General features: G+C 41.9%; 1 protein-coding gene across 1 annotated transcript in view; it reads left to right on the top strand.

Moving 5' to 3' along the window:
* MEGF10 (multiple EGF like domains 10) overlaps window positions 1-23,128 on the top strand; it is a 269,210-nt gene that overhangs the window by 25,947 nt on the left and 220,135 nt on the right. The window lies entirely within an intron of this gene.

The raw sequence follows: 23,128 nt of genomic DNA, 5'->3' as shown, positions 1-23,128 counted from the left end.
CTCATGAACCCATATTCAATATATTTTATTTAGTAAATGACAAAGGGAATTGCTGGATGACATAGGTGGCTTTATATGGAAAGGTGCTAACAGAAAACTCACTGACTAGGAGAAATCTCTCTCACACACACATGAAAGGAACCTGGAGATAAGGCAATCTGGGACTAGTGTGGTAGTAATGGGAAAGGAAACTGCCCTTGTTTGGCTGTATTGTGTTTGTTGCTTCCATTCTCAAGGCCACCTCACAGTCCAAGAGGGCTGCTTTGGTCTTGCCATTATATCCCCATTCCAGGCAGGTGGATGGAGGAAGGTAAGAGAAGAAAAAAACCTCCTCCCATACAAGAAGATTTCCTACACTTAGCACACAACACTCTTCATTCAGCATACTAGCAATGTGTCCTAAACTGACTGAAAGGAAAGCTAAAAAGTAATCTTTTACCTGGGTAGAAATGTATCCTGCTTAAAAAAAAAAAATCAGAATTCTTTAACAAGGAATTAGTAGAGAGTAGATTTAGGGGGGTACCTAGCAGTGTCTGCCACACCTGGATAATCCTCACGTCCCCCTGTTTTACGGGCTTTTGCTTAAAGTTCTCGTTAACTTTTTATTTCTGAGTTTACTGGATCAAAAGTCCCCACCATCAGATGACCAGGCCCTGGCCCTTCCCCATTCTGGTCTCACATTTACCTCCCCTCGCTGTCTGGAATCCCTGTGCCTGGGCTCTTTTTCTCTGTGTTCTTCTCAACTCTTTGCTGCTGGTATGACTAGTCATGTGTAGGTGGAATGATAGTCCATACAGCCTGATATATTAGAAATGAAATGTTATGTTATCCCAACTCTGTGTACCCATTCTCTTAGGGAATTCAACTTCTGGTTTTCTTTGAGGATTCTGCCCCAGGGACCTTACCTAGAGCCAACAACTTATGTGTATTGTAGCAGAAAAAAATACATATTTTTCTGTCTTACTTGTCTCAGTGCCCCTGCATCCAGTGGGCCATGCTGTGGGTGACATCTGTCTCATTGATCTCTGCTTCATTCACGGACATAGTCCCTGCTGGTTTTCATCACCTCATTGCAATTCTAAGACTTCAGAAGCTGCCTGTAAGGGGAACAGGGTGATGTATTGTTTCAAAGCACAGTTTGTTTTGTTGTGTTACTTGGTTTTCCAGGTAAAAGGTCCCTATACTTTTTAGTCTACTGATTTTTAATTGTATATTTTAATTAAAAATTTTAAATTGAAGTGTAGTTTACTTACAATGTTGTATTAATTGGTCTCTACTGATTTTAAGAGGAATCAGTTTAACCACATAGCTCTTTTCCTTCTGGTATGTATGGAGACCAGCTGGGGACTAGGTCAGGAAGAAATGAAATACCATGAGAGAAGAGTGCAGACTCGGGGCCAGAGGGCAGGATCTGGAATGTCGCCTTCTCTTTGGAGGAGAGAAGACTGACTGTTCAAGCACAGGTTGTACAGCTGCCTTGAAGGTGGCACTGACCACCCTGCTGGCTAGCTGCCAGGCACGGATCTGAGCTTCAGCTCTAGAAGAGCCAGGGATCCTGCTAGATCTGTCGTTAGACACCTCAGTCACCTATCTGCTCGCCACTGTGATTTCTTTAAGGGCATAGAAAGAGGTGGGGTTTTAATTGTGCTTCTGGGAATTTCACAAAACCTTGAGTATGCCCAAGTGGATATTATCTGAATATTATCTGTTAGTGTGATAGTCCAAAAGAATTGAGAATCATGGAACTGGCAAATTATGGCAATCTTTACTTGGATTTCATCTAGACTATTGACTAGCTTCCCCATGATATTCTTGAGGATGGGGGTGTGGAATGTAGTATGATTGAATCTGATTAAATCAGTATAGTCAGTGGGTAGGTGTCTCATGGGTGTCACTGGGCTCTGTCCTTGCCTGATGAAGATACAGAAGGTGTGCCAGTTTTCAGGTAACATTAAGTTGGAGTGATAGCCAGTATGCTAGAAAATAGGTTACAGAGAATCAGGACCGCAAAGCATCCGAGCAACCTGAAATGATGAACTGGACCTAACAACATGAAGGTGAGTGAAGAATAAATGTGATATCCTCTCTGGAGTCCTCGTGACCAACGTCACATGTGCATTTTCAAGGAGACCTACTTAGGTCCACCATATATGAGCAGGCTTTTTTTCCCCTTGAACTACAGTTTTACAATAAATAAATAAATTTCAAGTGTACAACACACTGATTCACAATTTTTAAAGATTATACTCCATCTATAGTTATTATAATATTGGCCATATGCCCTGTGGTATACCATATATCCTCATAGACCAGGAATTTAACTATCATTCATTCTTCCATTCAAATATTTTTCCAAGTCCTTCTTTGTACCTCTTCTTTGATTGGTTCTGGGGGGGTTTCGTGATGAACAAGATAGACACAACTCATTGCCTTATGGAAACTATTGAATAAGAAACGAAGTAAGAACTGTATCCTAGAGAATACAAAACTTTAACATTCAGGAAACTTTACCATGAGAAAGTGACATTAAAGCTGAAACATGCAGGATGAGCAGGAGTTAGCTTACCAAGCAGTGGGGAGAGGAGAGAAGGGTCCGGGGGGAGGGCACAGCAGGTCCAAAGGCCTGCAGGTGAAATGATGTAAAACACTGATGCGATGGGATGAGGTTTATTTACACTGTGACACAGAGGGTGGAGGAAATAATAGGAGATGAAATTGGAGAGGGAGAATTGGAATTGGTCTAGAAGGGTTTTGCAATCACTTAAAGAGCTTGGATATTATTTTTGTGGGATGACAATTTACAAAAAATTCTTAAGCAAGGAAGTGACTTAATCAGAGTTTCCTATTGGAAGCTTCCCATGTTGAGGAGTGCAGAGGTAGAAGGGAGCACCCAGTGACCTGTTAGGAGGTTGTTGCAGTCACGGAGGTGAGAGATGGTAGCCGGCACGAGTGGCTGTGCGGATGAAAAGAAAGGGTGGAGCTGACAATTAAACAGAAGAGAAATCAAGGATCTGGTGATGGTTTGCATGTGGAGACAGGAGAGAGTCCGAGCGGCTGTCAGGCTTCTGTCTTGGGACAAGTGAATTGACAGTGAAGCCATGTTCTGATGTTGGGGAACAGCAAGAGAGGAATGAATTTAGGAGAAAAGCTGATGTAATCAGTCTGGGACAGGCTGAGTTTGAAGTAATCAGGTGTTGTTCAAGTGCTGATGCCCAGCAGGCAGCTGGGAAAAATCTGGAGCCCGAGAGAGATTTGGACTAAAGATACTAACTCAGGAATAATCTCAAGGAGTCAACAAAAATAGTAAAATATCCCTAACCATCAAAAGTAGGACCTAGAATATGGGAATGGTAGTCCTGGCTCTGGAGTACAGATGGCATCGGGGCTGAGAGCTCTTGTTCTGCTCTGCACAGGCTGTGGGGCCTGAGGGTAGTGACTTATGTCTTTGGAGTTTCAGTTTCTTCACTATAAACGGGATGATAAAAGCAGTGGCTACAGAGAAAGACAAATACCATATGATATCGCTTATGTGTGGAATTTTAAAAACATGATACAAATGATCTTACAAAACAGGAACAGACTCACAGACATAGAAAACAAACTTATGGTTACCGAAAGGGAAAAGGGGAGGGGTAAATTAGAAGTTTGGGATTAAAATATGCAAACTACTATATAAAGTGAAAGTCACTTAATCGTGTCTGACTCTTTGTGACCCCATGGACTACACAGTCCACAGTCCAGGCCGGAATACTGGAGTGGGTACCCTTTCCTTTCTCCAGGGGATCTTCCCAGCCCAGGGATTGGGTCTCCCACATTGCGGGTGGATTCTTTACCAGGTGAGCCACCAGGGAAGCCCCAAAATACTTGAGTGGGTAGCCTATCCCTTCTCCAGGGGATCTTCCTGACCTAGAAATTGAAGTGGGGTCTCCTGCATTGCTTACGGATTCTTTACCAGCTGAGCTACCAGGGAATCCCAATATAAAGTTAATAAACAACAAAAACTGTATAGCACAGTCCTGTGTAGCGCAGGGAACTATACTCGACATCTTGTAATAACCTATAATGGAAAAGAATCTTAACAAGAACATATTTGTTGTGTTCCTGTGTACTGTAGGTCTATTATAGTTCAATACAATTTTTAGAAAATAAAAGTAAGAAAAACAATCCCAGTTACTACACAGTATTTTTTATAAGAATGGAATAAAATGATGAATATAAAATGCATAAGAGTGCCTGGCATTTGGCTACTGCTCAAGAAATACTAAGTATTTTCACTATCATTGTCGCTGCTCTTGTGGTTTGCTTATTGTTTGGGAGAACTCACTTGAAGAGGGAAAGGCAGACTGTGCCTCGTTTGGATGAGATGCTGAAATGTGCAAGTTTATCAGAATGGTTAAAGAGCCTGAGGCTCATCAGGCCTGATTTACAGGAGTTCTGAGATTGCACTTTTCAAATACACAGAAGGCTTCTAGAAGAAAAAGGAGATAGAATTGCCCAGTGGGACTCTGGAGGATAGAAACAGGATGAACTGATGGGAGTTTCAAGGAGACTGACCTCAGCTCAATATATCCAAAGTTTTCTAAAGATAGATTAAGTAGTTTTTTTTTTTTTTTTAATTTTGGAAGGAGGACCACCTTCCTCCTCTCTAAATTAGAGCTCCCATAATTGCAGCTGGAAGAGTTAGACCTGTTATTAGCGATGGGCTCGGAGGTGGTCTTGCTAACTGTGGAGTGAGTGCCTAGTTGGAACTGGGTGCTTGTTTAGGGCCTGGGATCCTCAACAAGTTCATGCAAATGCATTACAATATTCATTCTCTAAACATAGAAGAGACTGTTTTCTCTACAGAGCAGGGCAGGGGCTGAGATGGTCCAGGTAGAAACACCCCCCTCACGTGGGCCTGCATTCTGCCACCACCCAGTCTCCATGTCCCCAGAGCACGGTGTCCCGGGTAGAGGTCACACCAGCACCTGAGTGCTGCAGGGAGGTTTCGTTTTCCCAGGGTCCCCTCTCACCTCTGGAATTCATCATCATCCCTCCCCAGCTGAGTGGCCTCCTCCCTCTCCGTCCTCCATCCAGGGCACAGCTCCAGGGAAGGCAGAGGGAAGGCCCAGCAATATGTAATAAATAAAAAGAGGTCAGGTCTTTAAATCTCACCACCCTGGGCTTATTTTCGGATCGTAAAATGAAAGCAAAATAGAGTGAAACCTCCATGATTGATGGACTCCCTTCTCTTCCGAGGTTTTCCGGTTGCATCTTTGTGCTACGCTTGACATTTATGATATAAGGTATTAATATCTGGAAAGAAGAGCTGCTGGTGCTAATTATTCAGACCTGCTCTCACAGTGCACTGGTGAGCAACTCATATGTCAGATCCCATCTATGCATTAAGTCTTTAACCTCAAGTAGGTGGGAATTACGAGGCACTGTGGGCTTTCACTGTATACATTTCACAGAAAGTCTGTAGGATATTTCAGTAAATCAGCTGTGATAGAGTCGCCAAAAAGCAAGCCAATAACCCTCTGATATATGGAATCCTCAGGAAAGTCTTTGACTTAAGAAATGTGCGACGAACACTAAAATGATACAAGGGAGAAAAAATGGAAATGATGGGACTAATTTATTTTGATTCAGAAAGGAAAACGTCTGCCTCCTCTTCTAATTCTTCAGGTTGTCAGATGTGCCTTGTTTCTAGTAGCTATTTGTAAAATTAATCATTTTAACACTATCAAACAGACTGGGTTTTTACACTTGATAAATTTTTGATGTTGAACCTTTGAAAAATGCAGTGATGTGATTTTTTTTCCCCCTCTCTCTCAAGAGTTTCTCCCCAAAAGCCAGTGTTAATTTGCAGATGCCAACACATGACTAATGGGTTTTTATTTCAAAAGATTAATACACATTAAACCTACATAGGATTAAGGACTCCGGACTGTACAGACTTTTGTCATGAGAGAATCCAGGCTTGATGATTCTGACAGGTTGGTAGCCCTCTCCTCATGAGGGGCAGTTGGTTAGTTGGTCAGTCAGCCTGGTTAACCCTGTTATTGCTTATCCAGCAGTCAGTTGTGTCTTCTTCCTTGTTAAAGAGCCCTGGTTTTGCAGAAGGAGCGATGTGCTCAGCCCCAGGTGATGAGATATAAGTGGCCTCAGCCAGTTACGGTGAAGCTCATCTTTGCCTACGAGTGGTTTAGGGAGAAAATGTGTTGTGATTCTGGCCAATGAAATAGAAGTAGGGGTTGCATGGGTTGGGAAGAGAAAGGACAGTGCTTTCTGAAAAAGAAATGAAAGGAGACCATCACGTGAGAGGTAGTCCTCTGTGTCTCTGCTAACTTCCTTTCTGATTTGGGATATGGTGGTGAGAAAACTGCTGCCCAGAGCTCAGCAGCCATGTTGGGATCACTTGGGAAGACCTCAGACAGTGATTTGGGTGGTTGAACAGAAAGATGGAAAGAGTCTGGGTTCTCTCTGACCTCATCAAGCCAGCAAACCACCCTGTCTACCCCTGAATCTCTTTGAATACAAATAAATGTCATGACTTAAGTCACTGTTAGTCAAGTTTTCTGTATATTGCTGCTGGAAGTGTTCCATACAATTACAGTCAGTTAAGTTTGCAGGCCTGGGAATTTTTCTGTACTATTTTTTTGGTTCATGAGAGTCACACTTGGATGTAGTAAAACTAAATGTCAAACAGTATGTAAAGCCATTAAATAACAAATGAGCATTTATTATCCCAGATCCCAGTATCCTCCACAGAGGAAATCACTTTTAATTGCTTCTGTTTTTAGTCCTTGATAATTACAACTATAATTTGCCTATTCTTCTATTCCAAGCATATTATTTAAACAGTTTCTATTGGCTCCCCACTCTGAAAGATGAGGAATTTACCATCAACTTCTACTCCCTCCTCATATTTATTGCATTTCCTTTATCAGTTATATTTGTAGCTTTGTATCAATAAACATCACTTTTCATATGTTTATTATATGAAGTGCAGCATCAAGTGGCATGGTTTAAACCCTAGAAAAAGGAATGGAATCCTATGTCACTAAATTATCCAAGGAAGCATGTTTTAGACATTGGTTCTCTTTCTTCACACTCAGATTCTTCAAAATCATGCCATACTTTTGTTCATATTCAAACACTGGTTTTTTCTAAAACTTTTTTTTCCACTCTGTGTTGCTGATTGCCTTACTTTTTTCTTGTGGAGAGTAGAAACAAAAATGTTTGCATTATATGACAGATACCAACTTCTTCATCATGCTATTGGTTGAAATGGAAAGTACTTTCTTAGCAGGTATTATTCTCATCAATGTCTGACTTGCTGTTCTAATTTGGCCAGTAACATATTCCTGCAGAACTATGAAAAGGCATGGTTCCACAGTCTTTTAGTGTTTTACAGATGAGAAGTTTGATGCATTTTTATTTCAATTTTCCTGTAAAAACTGATTCTTGTTTAGGTCTCTTTTCTTTGGTGTTCCATTCCAGAGGGATGGATTTAGAAAGAAGCATCTACATATTTACTCTGGTTGATACTCAGTCTTAAGTCTTATGTTTGTTGTGTTGTTGTTTTGTGTTTTTGTTGTCATTGTTCTGAGATTTTTTTCTGCTATTTCTTGGGAATTAACATCTAATTCATATGCTCTAAAATGTAATGTTTTGCTCAAGGAGCAAATGCCATTAATACTTTTTTTATGTGTTCACAAAGTTGTGCAACCATAACCACCGTCTAGTTTCAGAATATTTACATCATCCCCAAAAGAAACCTCAAAATCATTATCAGTCATTCTCTACTCCTCTCTCCGCTTGGTCCCTAGCAATCACTAATCCACTTTCTGTCTCTATGGCTTTGTCTATTCTAGGCATTTCATATCAGTGGAATCATATGGCTTTTTGTGCCTCGTTTCTTTCTCTTAGCATAATGCTTTTAAGATTCATCCATGTTGTAGCATATATTAATATTTCTTTTTATGGCTGGATAATATTTCATTATATTTATAAACCACATTTTGTTTGTCTATTCATCAACTAGTGTTTCTTTAATCATTTCCTCCTGTGCATTTTTTCAGTTCTCTCTTTCTGGTAGTTTGGCTAGCAGAGTACATGTAGGAGTTCTTATAACGATCCTCTATGACTTCTACTTTTGATTTCTCTCTTTTCTGATCAACATTTTAGTAGATTTCCTTGATTTTATTTTTCAGCCCTTCTATTACATGTAAAAAGTTTCAGCAACCATATTTTAAATTTCTAGTAACCTTTTCTTGTTTTCTGATGGTTCCTTTTTCATAAGAAGCATCTTTTATTTTTGTTTCTGTTCACATTATTGAGTACCTATCTAGGTGTCCCCAGCTGATGTAAGCCACCCCACACAGTCCTGTCCAGGGTGATGAGGGACGTTTCCCTAGGTCGTTGTGAATTCACTGTGTTGTGAATTGAATAAAAGAAGGGATCTCAGTATGTTTGGTGCTCAGAGTGTACTCAGTGTACACAGGACTTTCTCTCTCTTTTGCTTCCACGCCAGTCAGGTCCGCTTCCTGCCTTTGCTGAGATGGAGCCAGCCTTCCCAGTGCCACCCCTCTGTGCTGTCACATCAGGAGACAGACTCTCAGGACCGCTACAGACCAGGTCAGATGTCACAACTTTAGGCATCTTTCCTTTTGTGGTTTGTGCTTTTTTTGTTTAAGTCCAGGTTTATTGGGGCACAATTCATATACAGTAAAATACACTCTCTAGGGATGTTCAGTTTGATGAGTTTTGATACATACATACACTTATGTTACCACCACCATACTCAGGATAGAGAATAGTTTCATTAACCCCAAAAGTTCCCTTGGGATCCTACTCAAATCTCTCATTTTGGCATCGATTTCTTTGAGTATTAGAGATCAATACTACAGATTACTGTTAAGTGATTGCCTGCTGCTGCGTGCATCCTGTTCTCTTAAAAGGATCCCTACTGACCATCAGAGCCCAGGGGTCTGTCTGTGAACTCTGTGGGCGGGACATGCTGACAAGATGACTTTCCTTTTGGGTATGAGGGTGTGGAGTAGGAAGGCAGCAGTTCTGCTTCTCAGATTCCACAGCCTCTAATTGCTTTGATGCAAGGGGATGGGAGTGGGGTGGGAGAGGCTACCTGGACCAGATATTCCATAATAGCACTTTAATTAATTATACTGATGACTGCTTCGCATCCTATTTCTGCTGTTGTTTCTCATCATTTATACATTTATGGTCCCTTATGACTCTGCCCTAAAGAATGGCTCCCGCCTCTACTGAAGACTTCTTCCTAATGCATTCTGGGTCTTAGCTTCCTTCACTCTGATTGATCCAACAGTATGGTCCCATCCTCTTTCTTATTGCCAAGAAATGTATCAACATAAGTTTCTCACTGATATTCTTCCCCCTGGTCACGACGGTGTCATGACTATTCCTGCTGTATTTCTTTACCATAATTGCCCTGTAACTTTCTGAAAGAATAGAAGTAAGAATATGTGCTGGGTATGCCATCTTAAAGCATAAGTCTTCATAAGAATATGTATATTCAAGAGCTCAGCAAGCAGTTATTTGGATGTCTTCTCAGATGAAACATTTCTTCAGGGAAAATAAGAAATGTGATCCTGACCTGGGAACAAGCTTTGTGACTCACGTCACCTTTAGCATGTACTTTGGCTTGCTGCAGGGCTTCCCTGATGGCTCAACTGGTAAAGAATCTGCTGGCAATGCGGGAGATCTCAGTTCAATTCCTGGGTTGGGAAGATCTGCTGGAAAAGGGATAGACTACCCACTCCAGTATTCTTGGGCTTCCCTGGTGGCTCAGCAGGTAAAGAATCTGCCTGCAATGTGGAAGATTTGATCCCTAGGTTGGGAAGATTCCCTGGAGAAGGGAAAGACTACCCACTCCAGGATTCTGGCCTAGAGAATTCCATGGACTGTATAGTCCATGGGGTTGCAATGAATCAAACACAACTGAGCGACTTTCACTTTGGCTCTCTGCATTCAGGTTATTTAAGTAAAATTAAATTAATCCCTAAATAAAAGAAAAATGAATAGACTCTCACATATAGTTTCAGGAAGTCCCAAAGATACCTAAGTATTGACATCATATACTAGTTTTAGCCATTTTGTAAGTATTACATAACATGTGGAATGTAGATGGAAATTGTTGTTCAGTCACTCAGTCGTGTCTGACCCCCTGGACTGTAGCACACCAAGCTTCCCTGTCCTTCACCATCTTCTGGAGTTTGCTCAAACTCTTCCACTGAATCACTGATGCCACTAATGGAAGTTACAATTTAACTTTTACTAATGAAGAACCTAAAACAAGGTTACGTGATTTAGATCACCGAGAAATTCAAAAGGGAGCCAAAATGTTGTGTCAAAATCTAGTACAGTGGATATAAAGATACAGAATACGTAGTGCCTCACCTTCACGCCCACTCATTTTTTGAAAGAAATGCTTCATAAAAGGAGAATCAATTTAAAAGCAAAACTAAAACACCAATGTCTCATTCCAACCTATAGATTACTGCTAAGATATCTTTCATTTTTAATCTTTACTTTCTCTTCCTTAAATTATAGGGGGGAGGTGGAGAAGCCCATTAAAATGTTTCGTCTTTGAGTTGCCAATAAAAAAGCTTCCTGCAAACAAAAATCTCTAGTGGATATAGCTGAAGTATCCTTACCATGAGTTCTTGTAGTTAGAATATTCTGGCAATAAGAGCTTTCTATTCTAGAAGGAGGAGGGAAAGGGAATGAGACCATCCCAAGCTTTCAAACATCTCATGAGAGCTTGGTGCCCAGCAGGTCCTGTGTAGGGGAGGGTGGTGAAGCCCTCTCATTTAACCACCTTTTCTTCTGGGTCTTGGCTGTGATCACGTCCCTTGTCCCTCCCGTGGAGTACCTGAACATGTTAAAAGACCTTGGTGTAGGGGTCTCAAGTATTTGACACGGTGAGAAGGCTGACCTTCACCGTGCTAACCCCTGTCGGGGATGCTGTCCCACATGATAAGTGTGCTCTTGATGTGTGATTTTATACAGGTCAGTGATGTTTTGGGTAAAGTGCTAAGCCTAGCTGTGGATTCTAGCCGAGCTGTTACGAATGTCTGTCTGGTTGGAACAGGCAGCTTAACCTTCATATGAGCTGTTTCTTGACCTATATGGAGGGGATTGTAATACCTGCTCTCTTCACATGAAGTAATAGATATACCAGAGTCTCTGTGCCTGAGTTTGAAAAGCAGAAAGCTCTCTGTGCATGTAAGACAATGCTATTGTGGCTTCCCTTACCCCTGCTCCAGTTCAGCGCCTGACCCTGCCCACAAAAACCAGCTGCTCCTGTTTCTTCTGTGACCTGTGATGGCACCTAGAGCACTCATGCGTCATGCATTCAGCTGCCTCACTGTCTGCCAGCAATCACTGGGTAGGTCACTCACCTGTTACGCCCTTCCCACCTGTGGGGCTGGGCGTCCCCGTGGCAGCCTTGGCTCCGGAATTAGGCTCTGCCACTTGGTCTGCCCATTGTCACACGCCAAGGCTTCACAAGAGTACAGTCACCTCTCCCAGGCAGGGTCACAGGCCCTGGGGCCAGCACTCAGCTGGAAAGGAACAAAGAGTTGCAGGTCTCTCAGAATATTCAGGGAGGTGCTGAGTGAGTCTGCGTGTGAGCAGACTAGGGTGAGGCTGAGATGAGCTCACGTTTGAAGAATTTGAAGAATTGGATGTAGGGAGGGGATGTAGAAAGAGGCTGAGGGAATGTGAAGAGTGAGTTGGGTCCGTTTGAAAGCAGCTAATGCTGTGTGAGCGAGGAGGAAGCAGGACCAAGATACGCGATCTGTGAACTACTAGTGTTCCCCCACTGTTCCCGCGGTTGGCGCGCACGCTTCCCTCCGTTGTGTCTCTTCCCCCAGTGCCATCAGCTGGAAGGGGGATGGGAGGAAATGTGCTCAGCTGCCGGAGGGGAGAGAGAGTTGCACTGCCCTCTAGCTGCCACAGCAGAAACTACAGATATAACTTGGGTTTATGTCTGGTCAGCAAGAAACCTTAAAAAAAAACTTCTCTTTTTTTGCCTGACTCTTGGGGAATTCAATTTTATAGGCTTCTTCCTGAAAGGAAAAAAATGAGCGAATGTGATAAATGAAAAATAGAGGCATAAATTTAAAAATGAGTGTGGGAATTCCCCAGGTGTCCAGTGGTTAAGACTCTGGGCTTTTATGGCTGAGGGGCTAGGTTCAATCCCTGATCAGGGAACTAAGATCCCACAAGCCCCGCGGTGCAGGCAAAAAAAAAAAAAAAAAAAGATGATGATCATTTATGACTGAATTTTTATTGTGGTTTAAATTTTCGTTTTTGTTAACTAAAAACATGGCGTGGGTATCAGATAAGACCATCATATCCCTTCTTGCAGTGAGTCCATCTTATTGTTTCCCAAGGGTTGAGTAATATGGCCATCAGCAGCAAAAAGGCATACTGGTGGAATTTAAGGGTATGGGATCCCTTTCACTAGCAGCCTGAAGCTTTCCATCACATTTTCTTCTGACCCACCCAGTTCCTGAAGTTCTTCCTGTTTATCAGGAAGCAGATTGGAGCTGGAAGGCAGGGAGAGGTGAATAAGCCAAAGTTAAGCTGGAATGATGAAACTCCAATGTGGACAACTTGGAGTGCAAAGGCTTGGAGCTGGATGAGGTGCCCTCCCTCTTCAGTGCTCAGCTTCCAGGCGGGAAGGCAGAGAGGTCAAGGGTGAGAGACTGCCTCAGGGAAGGACTCAGGTGAAGTTCTCCTCTGGGCATCCCCAATCTTGGAATTAGTTGATCACCAGAAAGAAGAGAAATCATTGAGTCTAGATGTTTACAAAGTGAAGTAGAGGAAAGGAGAGAAGGAACAAGTTTTAAGTCTGTAAGGAGAGGAGAATGTGCAATTAACTGAGCACCATAATATGGGCTGCCATCTATGGGGTCGCACAGAGTCGGACATGACTGAAGCGACTTAGCAGCAGCAGCAGCAGCAGCAGCATTATATTCTAGGAGTCTTAGGTAATCATATTAGTTATCCCTCCCAGCAGTCTGGTAAGCAAGGTAGTTTTATGATGCCATTTTTCAGATGAGGAGGATGAGGCACAGAGCGTTTTTTTTTTTTTGACCAAAGTTGCGTGACTTTATGGGCTTGTGGGAGCTTTATGGGGCTTCTGGCCTCTGTTGTTCCAAAGCTTGTGTTATTCTCCTAATGGGAAGCATATCATAGTCCAATTGTCCAATAGTGCTATGCTGTTTCAGTGCTGAAGAAGTATCTGAGGCCATCTACTCTGCCTCTTTCAGTATCTTCATGTCAAACTTGAAGAGACCAAATTGACCAGGGTCAGGCAAGACAGGCTTGGAATGCTTTCCCATCTCAGTAAGTGGCATCCTCATCAATGAAAGTCTTCAAGCCAAACATCCAGGATCCACCTTGGTGACTTTCTCCCACCTCACACAAGGGATCCATCTTTAAGTCCTGCAAGTTCCAACTCTAAACTATGAAATCCTTCCCCTTCTCTTTCCTGAATTTAGGCAGCAGTTTCTTAATTAGTATTCCTAACTCCAGTCTCCACCCAGTAGACATAGTGATCTTAAAAAAAATGGAATCTGTCGCTCCTCTGCACATCAAATACTTCCTACACTCTTAGATTAAAATCTAAACTCCTCTTGTGACTCCTGGGCCCTCCGTGAACTAATCCTTTTCTACTGAACTCACAGAGGGTCCCTTTCTATCCTGCTGGCTGTCTCTGGCCACACTGTCTTCTGTACCTTAGACATATTGTGCTCTTATTCCTTAGGATGGTTTTGGTGGTATTAGTCGCTAAGTCGTGTCTAACTCTTCATGACCCCATGGACTGTAGCCCACCATGCTCCTCTGTCCATGGGATTCTCCAGGCAAGAATACTGGAGTGGGTTGCCATTTCCTTCTCCAGGGGATCTTATGACCCAGGGATCAAACCCAGGTCTCCTGCTTTGCAGATAGATTCTTACCATCTGAGCTGCGAGGGAAGCCCATCTTAGGATAAGATGCCTGAAATGTCCTTCTTTAGAATTTGTAGTACCTTCTCATCCATCAGGTCTCAAGCTTAAATATCAGGAAAGCCTTCGCTGACAACCATATTCTTTTTTCCTGCTTCAGGTAGTATCTATCAGATTACCCCATTTCTTTCTTTCTTAGCATTTATCATTATCCAAAATCTTCTCGATTATTTGTGTACTTGTTTATTGTTTTTCTCTGTTGGAATGTCTGCTTCCTAAAGGCAGGAAGTCTGCTGTCTTATTCACCATTGATTTCTAAGGCTTAGTTCAATATATGACTCTTAGAAAATGCTTAAAAATACTTATTGAATGAAAAAAAAAATGACCAAATAAGTCTGGGCCTCAAGCCAGTGTTCCTTCCTTCAGGCTTCCCTGGTGGATCAGCTGGTAAAGAATCTGTCTGCAATGCGGGAGACCTGGGTTCAATCCCTGGACTGGGAAAATCCCCTGGAGAAGAGAATGGCCACCTACTCCAGTGTTCTGGTCTGAAGGATTCCGTGGACTGTATAGTCTATAAGGTTGCAGAGAGTCAGAAAGTTTTCAAAGGAAAGAGTTCCTTCCTTCTCTAGCTGACTAAGATAGAGAATTTGTGACATATTTAGGAAATTGAAAACAGAAAGTCTGCCCCCAACAGTTAGAGTCAGGAGAACAGAGAATTGGCAAGGAGAAAGAGAGCCAGAGCACAGGATGAGGAGCGTGGGAAGGGAGATCAGGGGTTGAGTCTCTAAAGCGGCCTGTGCCAAGATCCCCAGTGAACATTTCTTGACTTACCCACAAACATTTGTAATGGAGTCTTATTACACATAACTGCAAATTCCAGAGCAGCAGTGACAGCAGAAAAGAATGAAAGGCTATGGAAACAAGCCCTGAGAAGAGGAAGTAGCTTTTGGACAAGAGTTCCTTCATCTCAGCGTTTTTCATGGATTTCAAATATTTCAAGAATAATATTTTTATTTGCACATTCATCTTGAAAATAAAAGTTATCTAGTCTCAAAATGGAACTGATTAAAGCACACTTGGAAGCTTTTATTACTATTTTATATTTCTAGTAAGTACAGTGGTTACCACCTCCCCAGCCCCCACTACTCAGATATTATAAGCATATTCTGAAGTATTGAAAATTATCTCCCCAACAAAATTATCTTATCCCTTTTGCTAAAATTTCCTCTGACTAGCTGGATGCAGCTTTAAAATCCTAAGAAATGGTATCAAAAAGTACTCACTGCGGATTTATTATGTTCACATTTGTGAGCATTTGACCGTGCATCATACTCAGACTTGGAGAATCTCAGGGACAGGCTTTATGTTCTGTTTGTTCTGTTTATTGTAGTGTTTCAGGGCTGGGACATAGCAGGCCCTCACAAAGTATTTGCTGCTAATATGGTACTATGCTAGGTAGTTGGGAAACAGTCACTGTCCTCGGAGTACACAGTCGATGTTCCATACATTTTTTAAAAGGTGTGTGTAATGAGAGAGCAGATAGGAGATTGTAGCATGAGGTAGTGCCAGGTGAATACCCCAAGAAGAGAAGAAGTCAGTAATTTGGAGATGAAAAGGAAGAAATTATGACTTACGATTTCAGGATCAAAGAGGGTTTTGTGAAAGGAAAGTGATGATAGAAAAATCTGAACATTCGCTTACTAACCCAGTGAATGTAATTTGGCCAAGGGCAGAAAATCTGAGCAAAAAGCCTAGCGAGCATAGGCGGAGAAGGCGATGGCACCCCACTCCAGTACTCTTGCCTGGAGAATCCCAGGGACGGGGGAGCCTGGTGGGCTGCTGTCTATGGGGTCCCACAGAACTGGACACGACTGAAGTGACTTAGCAGCAGCAGCAGCAGCGAGCATAGGATTCACGCAGGAGAAGAGCAGCCAGTGTCTGGGACTACCAGTTCAAGGAGACTGTGCTGTTGAGGCTGAGACACCAGTAGAAGGAATTGGTACTGGTGGTAGGAATAACTCCTAAATCAAAGATGGAGTGTGCACAATACTTCTCCAAGCCTTTATCCCACCTCACCGGAAGTAACTTCCATCTTCTCGTTGGGGATTCTCTTTCCTTCCCTCAATATCTCAGAAACTTTTGTGGTTCCTCAAATAACAGAGGAACTGCCCCTATGTTTTGGCTCATCATGGTAGTCCTCTTGTCAAAGCTGTCACAGCTGCTGAAATGGCATTGGTTCTCTTCCTGTGCTCTTTAGGGGCTGCAGGAATATTTCTTTACGTGGGAACCTGTCATCCAGGGTACGGCCTCCTTCATTCCACCACACAGTCATGCCCCTTGGAGGCCCCATCCTCTCACCCAGGTACTATCAGGAGCATGAGGGGTGCCCACTGTTTGTGGACACCACCGTACTTTTCTGGTACACGGTCCTGTCCTCTCCTTTGCTGTGCCTGCTTTTGCCTCCCTCCCCCAGCTTAGTACACTTGAGGAGTCGAGCTCCACACAGCAGGCAGGAGGAGAAGTGAGTTTACCATCAGGCTTCTACCACAAAACTCCCCTGAAGTACCAACAGGTAACCTTTCTACTTGCTTAGAATAGGGGAGGAAAATACTGGTCATATGAATTAATAGTTCAACAAATTATCTTACATATTATTTTTAAAAATTTATTAAAATTAAAATTTATTTAAATTAAAATTTTTTTTATATTGGAGGATAATTGCTTTATAATGTTGTGTTGGTTTCTGCTATACAACAGTGTGAATCAGCCACAAATATACATATATCCCCTCCCTCTTGAATTTCCCCCGCAGCCCCCATGCCACCTCTCTAGGGTGCCACAGAGAACCAGGCTGAGTTCCCTGTATTATACAGCAACTTCCCCCTATCTTGTGTGTGTGTGTTAAGTTGCTCAGTTGTATCCGACTCTTCAACCCCATGGGCTGTAGCCTGCCAGGCTCCTCTGTCAATGGAATTCTTCAGGCAAGAATAATGGAGTGGATTGCCATTCCCTTCCCCAGGGAATCTTACTGACCCAGGAATCAAACCCAGGTCTCCTGCATTGTAGGTGGATTTTCTACCATTTGAGCAACCAGGGCACTCTCTTACACATTCTTAAGTTGAGTGGACAATGAAAAACCATTGAATGTTAGTAAGAAATAATATTCATATTTATGTTCTTTTTTTTCCCCTTCCACCATGCTAAGGATGAGAGGAAAATGCAAACCAAAAATAAAAACATGGTGTGGAGGGTGTTAGAATTTTGTGATTTAATAGATACAGTCTTAGAGGGAAGCTATTTAACATAGCCTGGCTGCCCACCCCCATTTCCCCTTGCTTTGTATAACCCAATAGTAGGGTTGACAGTCTTCCTATTGTATCTATGTATCTAAAAAATCAACTCTTCATTTTTCCCCCTGGCTTTATATTAACTTACAGGCTGTTTAAGAAGAGATTTTACCTAAGGCCATTTTCAAAAAGGGCTTCTGGATAGAGAGAAATTACAGTAGACCTCAAGAAATAGAAAATGGTGACAAAAATTAGAGGTTTTATTATTCTTACTTCCATGTGGAAGTAGGACGTCTAGAGCTGATACTGGGGCTCCATGAAGCCCCCAGGGTCATCCTGTATCTCTGCTCAGTGATCCTTACCTTGGGGCCTCAAGGTCCCAACACGGTTACTCCACCTTGAATGAAATGTTTCCGAGCAGGATGAAAGGTAAGGACAAAGCATCCAGGCAGCCGAGTCTATTTACCTTTTAAATAGATTTAAAACACCTTCCCAGAAGTTTCACCTGCTGACGTCTACTTATATTTCACTCACCTGAACAGTGTCGCTTGGCCATTCATAGGTGCAAAGCAAGCTGGGGAATGCAGTTCTCCCCTGGGCACACTAAAACCTTGAGAAAAATTAAGGATCTGTTAGGAAAGAAGTGGGGAAGGATGCTGAGTGGGTAACTAGCAGTGACTGCCACATTCCATACTGTTTTGCCCTTTTATTTAAGTTAATGCGCCTTCTGGAAGAGCAAACCAACTTTCAGCAAACAGAAGTAAATCTTTCGCAAACTCTGCTGTCTTCTGTGTACCCACCCAAAGGCACAGTGATTTTTCTGTTGGTAGTTCATATTATGCATATTACAGTTTCCCTCTATCAGCCTAGATCATCCTGAATTGATAATATTTGTGGATGCATACATGTGGTTATTTATACAACTGCCTCTAATAGATAATTCATTATTGAGCGTCTTTTAGTGCTTTTCTCTGTTCTCACTCTACTTCTGTATGTGTGGTACAGCGCAACTATATAAATACTTCAGCAGCCACTTATTTCTAGCTACCAGATCTTGTAGTTGGAGCCAGTCCTCGCTCATGACTGTGTAGTCTGATATACCTAACTCCATTTAGGAAAAAGACTTAGTTTCACAGGTGCCTTAGTTTCAACATGCCCGAGGTGAATTCATGGTGTTTTCTTCACAAAATTCCACCTCTTCTGTGTTTGTTCATCTTGATGAATGCCCATGTCCAGGCCAGGAACCTGAAAATCATTCGTGTATCCTCCCTCGCATTCCTTTCTCCCCACAGCCATTTGATGTTAGAGTCTTGTCCAGGTAGGGTACTGAAAATTCTCCTCTTTGCCCTCTTTTCTCTAACTCACTGCCACCTCTTGGGGTCACCTAGTTCAGACTCGGAGAAGGCAATGGCACCCCACTCCAGTACTTTTGCCTAGAAAATCCCATGGATGGAGGAGCCTGGTAGGCTGCAGTCCATGGGGTCGCTAAGAGTCGGACATGACTGAGCGACTTCACTTTTCCTTTTCACTTTCATGCATTGGAGAAGGAAATGGCAACCCACTCCAGTGTTCTTGCGTGGAGAATCCCAGGGATGGGAAGCCTGATGGGCTGCCATCTATGGGGTCGCACAGAGTCGGACACGACTGAAGCGACTTAGCAGCAGCAGCAGCAGCAGTTCAGACTAGCTGCTTTTAGCTATATTGTTGCCACATTAAATACCTGTTAGATTTCTTCATTAGCCTTCCATGTACTCCAGAATCTGTAGCTCTCTGTGCTATTTTAAAAATTACTTTGATTTTATCTAGATGACATTGAAAAAACATAAGCAATTGTGGATCACCTGAATGGTTGTCTTAGAACTGAGTACTGCCGATAGATTTTAGTGCCTGCATGTGTATTTGTGTTTTTATTGTACCAATGAGCATTACAGTAATTATCAACAACCAACACAAAAAAGAAAGCAGAGGGACTTTGTATCCCAAAATGAAGCTTTTGGGACAGATGAAATTCAATGAAGTCACTGTCTTTTGTTATATTAACAAAGGTTTATCCTAGTTTAAGTATGGAAGACCATCATGTGGTCCAAGTAGTTTAAGTTGCTAAATTCAAAAGAACCTGTACTCAGCAGCCAGTCCCATGTTAGGAGTGGAAATTTGTTTTCATATGAAAGATGTTATCTGTCATATTGAATTAATACCATTCATTTGAATGTCAGTTTTGCGTAAATTTAATATGCAAATTTATATAGTTACGTAAGAGCAATAAGTATGAAATGCTTCCAGTTAGTTTTAGGTTTGCACAAATATAAGTATCAATACACTGAAGATATCTGAGTGGCACTTCAGGTCTTTGAGAAGTTTTTTAAAGAAGGTACATACAGCAAAGGAAACCATCAACAAAATGAAGACAACCTACCAAATGGGAGAAAATATTTGCAGATAGCACGACAGATATGAAATTAATATCTAACACATAAAAGCAACTCATACAGCTCAACAGCAAAAAATAACCCAATTAAAAAATGGTCGAAGAACTGAATAGACATTTTTCCAAGGAGGAAATGCAGATGGCTAACAGGCACATGAAAAGATGATCAACATTGCTAATCATCAGGGAAATGCAAAGCAAAGCTACCAGAAGATATCACCTCACACCTGTCAGATTGGCTATGATCAAAAAGAACACAAATAGTGAATTTTGGTGAGGATGTGGAGAAAGGGAACTCGCAGATATGGTTGGTGGGAATGTAAATTAATGCAGCCGTGGAGGAAAACAGTATGGAGGATTCTCAGAAAACTAAAAATAGAATTACCACATGATCCAGCAATCCCACTCCTGGGTATATATAAAAAACAAAACAAAACACTAATTTGAAAAGATACATGCACCCCTGTGTTCATACTAGCATTGTTTACAGTTGCCAAGACATGGAAGCAGCCTAAGTACCCATCAACAGACGGATGGATGAAGAACATGTGGTATATCTATACACAATAGAACACCACTCAGCCATAAAAAGAACAAAATCTTGCCATTTGTATCAACATGGATGGCCTTGGAAGGCATTATGCTAAGTGAAATAAAGTCAATCAGGGAAAGACATACTGTATGATACCTCTTATATGGGAAATTTAAAAAATATAACATACTAGTGAATATAATAAAAAAGAATTAAACTCATAGAACAAACTAGTGGCTACCAGTGAGGAGGGAGAGGGGCAGTAAAGGAGTAAGGGTGTAAGAGGTACAAACTATTAGGTATAAAATAAACTACAAGAATATGTTGTACAATATGGGAATATAGTCAATATTTTATAATAACTTTAAATGGAGTTTCAGAATTGTGAAGCACCTCCTCCTCCTGCCTTCAATCTTTCCCCGCATCAGGGTCTTTTCAAATGAGTCAGCTCTTCGCATCAGGTGGCCAAAGTATTGGAGTTTCAACTTCAACATTAGTCCTTCCAGTGAACACTCAGGACTAATCTCCTTTAGGATGGACTGGTTGGATCTCCTTGCAGTCCAAGGGACTCTCAAGAGTCTTCTCCAACACCACAGTTCAAAAGCATCAATTCTTTGGCGCTCGGCTTTCTTCACAGTCCAACTCTCACATCCATACATGACTGCTGGAAAAACCATAGCCTTGATGAGATGGACCTTTGTTGGCAAAGTAATGTCTCTGTACAACAATTAGGCTTCAATAAAAAAAAGAATAAAAATGATGTATGCAAAAACAATAAAGAGGATGCATATATTTCTCAAGTGGATTGGAGCAGGGTCAGCAAACCTTTTATGTAAAGGAATGGAAGATAAATATTTTAGGCCCTAAAAAAAAAAAAAAAAATATTTTAGGCCCTGATGGCTGTATGTCATCTATCAGAAGCCCTTGGCTCTGATGGTGTACTATGAAAGCAGCATGAATATTATGTAAAGAAATGAGCATAACTGTGTCCAACCAAACTCTGCTTACAAAACCAGGCATCAGGCCAATGTGGACTTCATGTCCAGTTTGCTGACTCCTGGTTTAGAGAATACAATCCCCATTCCTTGTCTTGAGGTACACCTCTGTTCACCTCTCTAGATTTATCTCTTCCCTCCTCTATCAAACCTTCTTTGTGCTCCAGTCACAGGGAACTGCTTGCCTTTCCCAAGCATGTCACAGTTTCCCTGATTCCACACTTTAATCAATGGTCCCTGTGACTTCCTTACCCATCTTCTCAAACCAGCTAACTCCTACTTACCCTGATTTAAAAATCGCTTCCTCTCAGAAGCTGTCTGAGTTTTTGTTCTGTCTGCTCCCTTTGTGCTTTTTTATATTCACTCTTCTCCCCTATCACTCTCATTGATCTTGTGGTTGGGCCCTTACTGGACTATTTTACTATCTTCTCTTCTAGGCTGAGCTCCCTCTTCTCTGCAGTATGTGCTGCCCCTCACTTATAGTTATGACCACCTATCCCCACATTGAGAGGATCAATGGAAAGAACAGAAGGAAACAAGAAAGAGTGTATTTATCCAAAGAAACTGAGAAAACCCAGAAATGTCTGCTGCTGCTGCTGCTGCTGCTAAGTCGCTTCAGTTGTGTCCGACTCTGTGCGACCCCATAGACAGCAGCCCACCAGGTTTCCCCGTCCCTGGGATTCTCCAGGCAAGAACACTGGAGTGGGTTGCCATTTCCTTCTCCAATGCATGAAAATGAAAAGTGAAAGTGAAGTCGCTCAGTCGTATCCGACTCTATCGACCTCATGGACTGCAGCCTACCAGGCTCCTCTGCCCATGGGATTTTCCAGGCAAGAGTACTGGAGTGGGTTGCCATTGCCTTCTCCCAGAAATGTCTGAGTTTTCTTTAAATTGACAAAGTTAGGTATTCTCCCATCTGTGGCAATGGAGGCTTGTGAGCTAAGTCAGTTTTGAAGAAGTAAAGGGAGGTTTATGTTTGTACCTTTAGCTTTTGTGACTAAAATTTATGCCTGTGATGGACGTTATTTAACGTTGACAAATGGAGTCAGCTGAAAAAAATCAAAGATAATGAAGAATAAAAAGAAGGCACACTGTATATGTTTGGGGTGTCGGTAAGTGGAGAGGGTTTGAGGTGTAATAGACAGTGGGTAAGTGTGCTGTGGTTGCGTTCCCTAGGCAGAAAAATACCTTGGAAAATTTACAACCAAGTTGTAATTGAAAGGTTTAAGAAGTGATTTCTGAGACTAGGCTGGATCCTTGACTAAATCTCTGAGCAGGCCTTTTTCTAGTTGTGATTTAAATCTTTCCATGGGAGTGTAAATATTACATGTATACTCACTCACCAGACAGATCACATACATATCACTAATGAACAGGAGGTAATAAACTCTTCAGTGGGAAATGTCACTGGACACATTTCACTGTTAAGGTTACCATTTCTTATTTGGGAAATAAAAGAGCTTGTTAGCTGATGGTTAAAAATCAAACTCTTTTGCCCTAAGTAGTTCCCATTAGATGTGATGTTAGTGATTTTACACAAACATGTTGACATTTTGCTATATTATATTTCTAACAGGGTCAAACTTCCAGGCAGTATATATATATATATATATATATATATTTTTTTTTTTTTTAAGTAAAGAAGACCTAGGTTCTTCCTTGAGTCAGTACAGGGAGTTTAGTGGTCCTGCGTTGGAAGCATCACCATCACACCTCTGAGAGCTTGCTGTGGGTCAGACATTGCATATGTAGCAACTCAGTGCCCACAGCAGTTGTAGAAGATGAGTTCTCTGATCACCCATGTCACAGATGTGGAAGTACATCCATAAAGTGCAGGTCACTTGTCCAAAGTCACACAGGCGGGGAGCAGCATGACCAGATCACATCCCTGACAGTCTGGTTTC

Source organism: Bos indicus, chromosome 7 (assembly GCF_029378745.1).
Source record: "Bos indicus isolate NIAB-ARS_2022 breed Sahiwal x Tharparkar chromosome 7, NIAB-ARS_B.indTharparkar_mat_pri_1.0, whole genome shotgun sequence".
Classification (NCBI taxonomy): domain Eukaryota; kingdom Metazoa; phylum Chordata; class Mammalia; order Artiodactyla; family Bovidae; genus Bos; species Bos indicus.
This window is presented reverse-complemented; position numbering and strand designations above follow the sequence as displayed.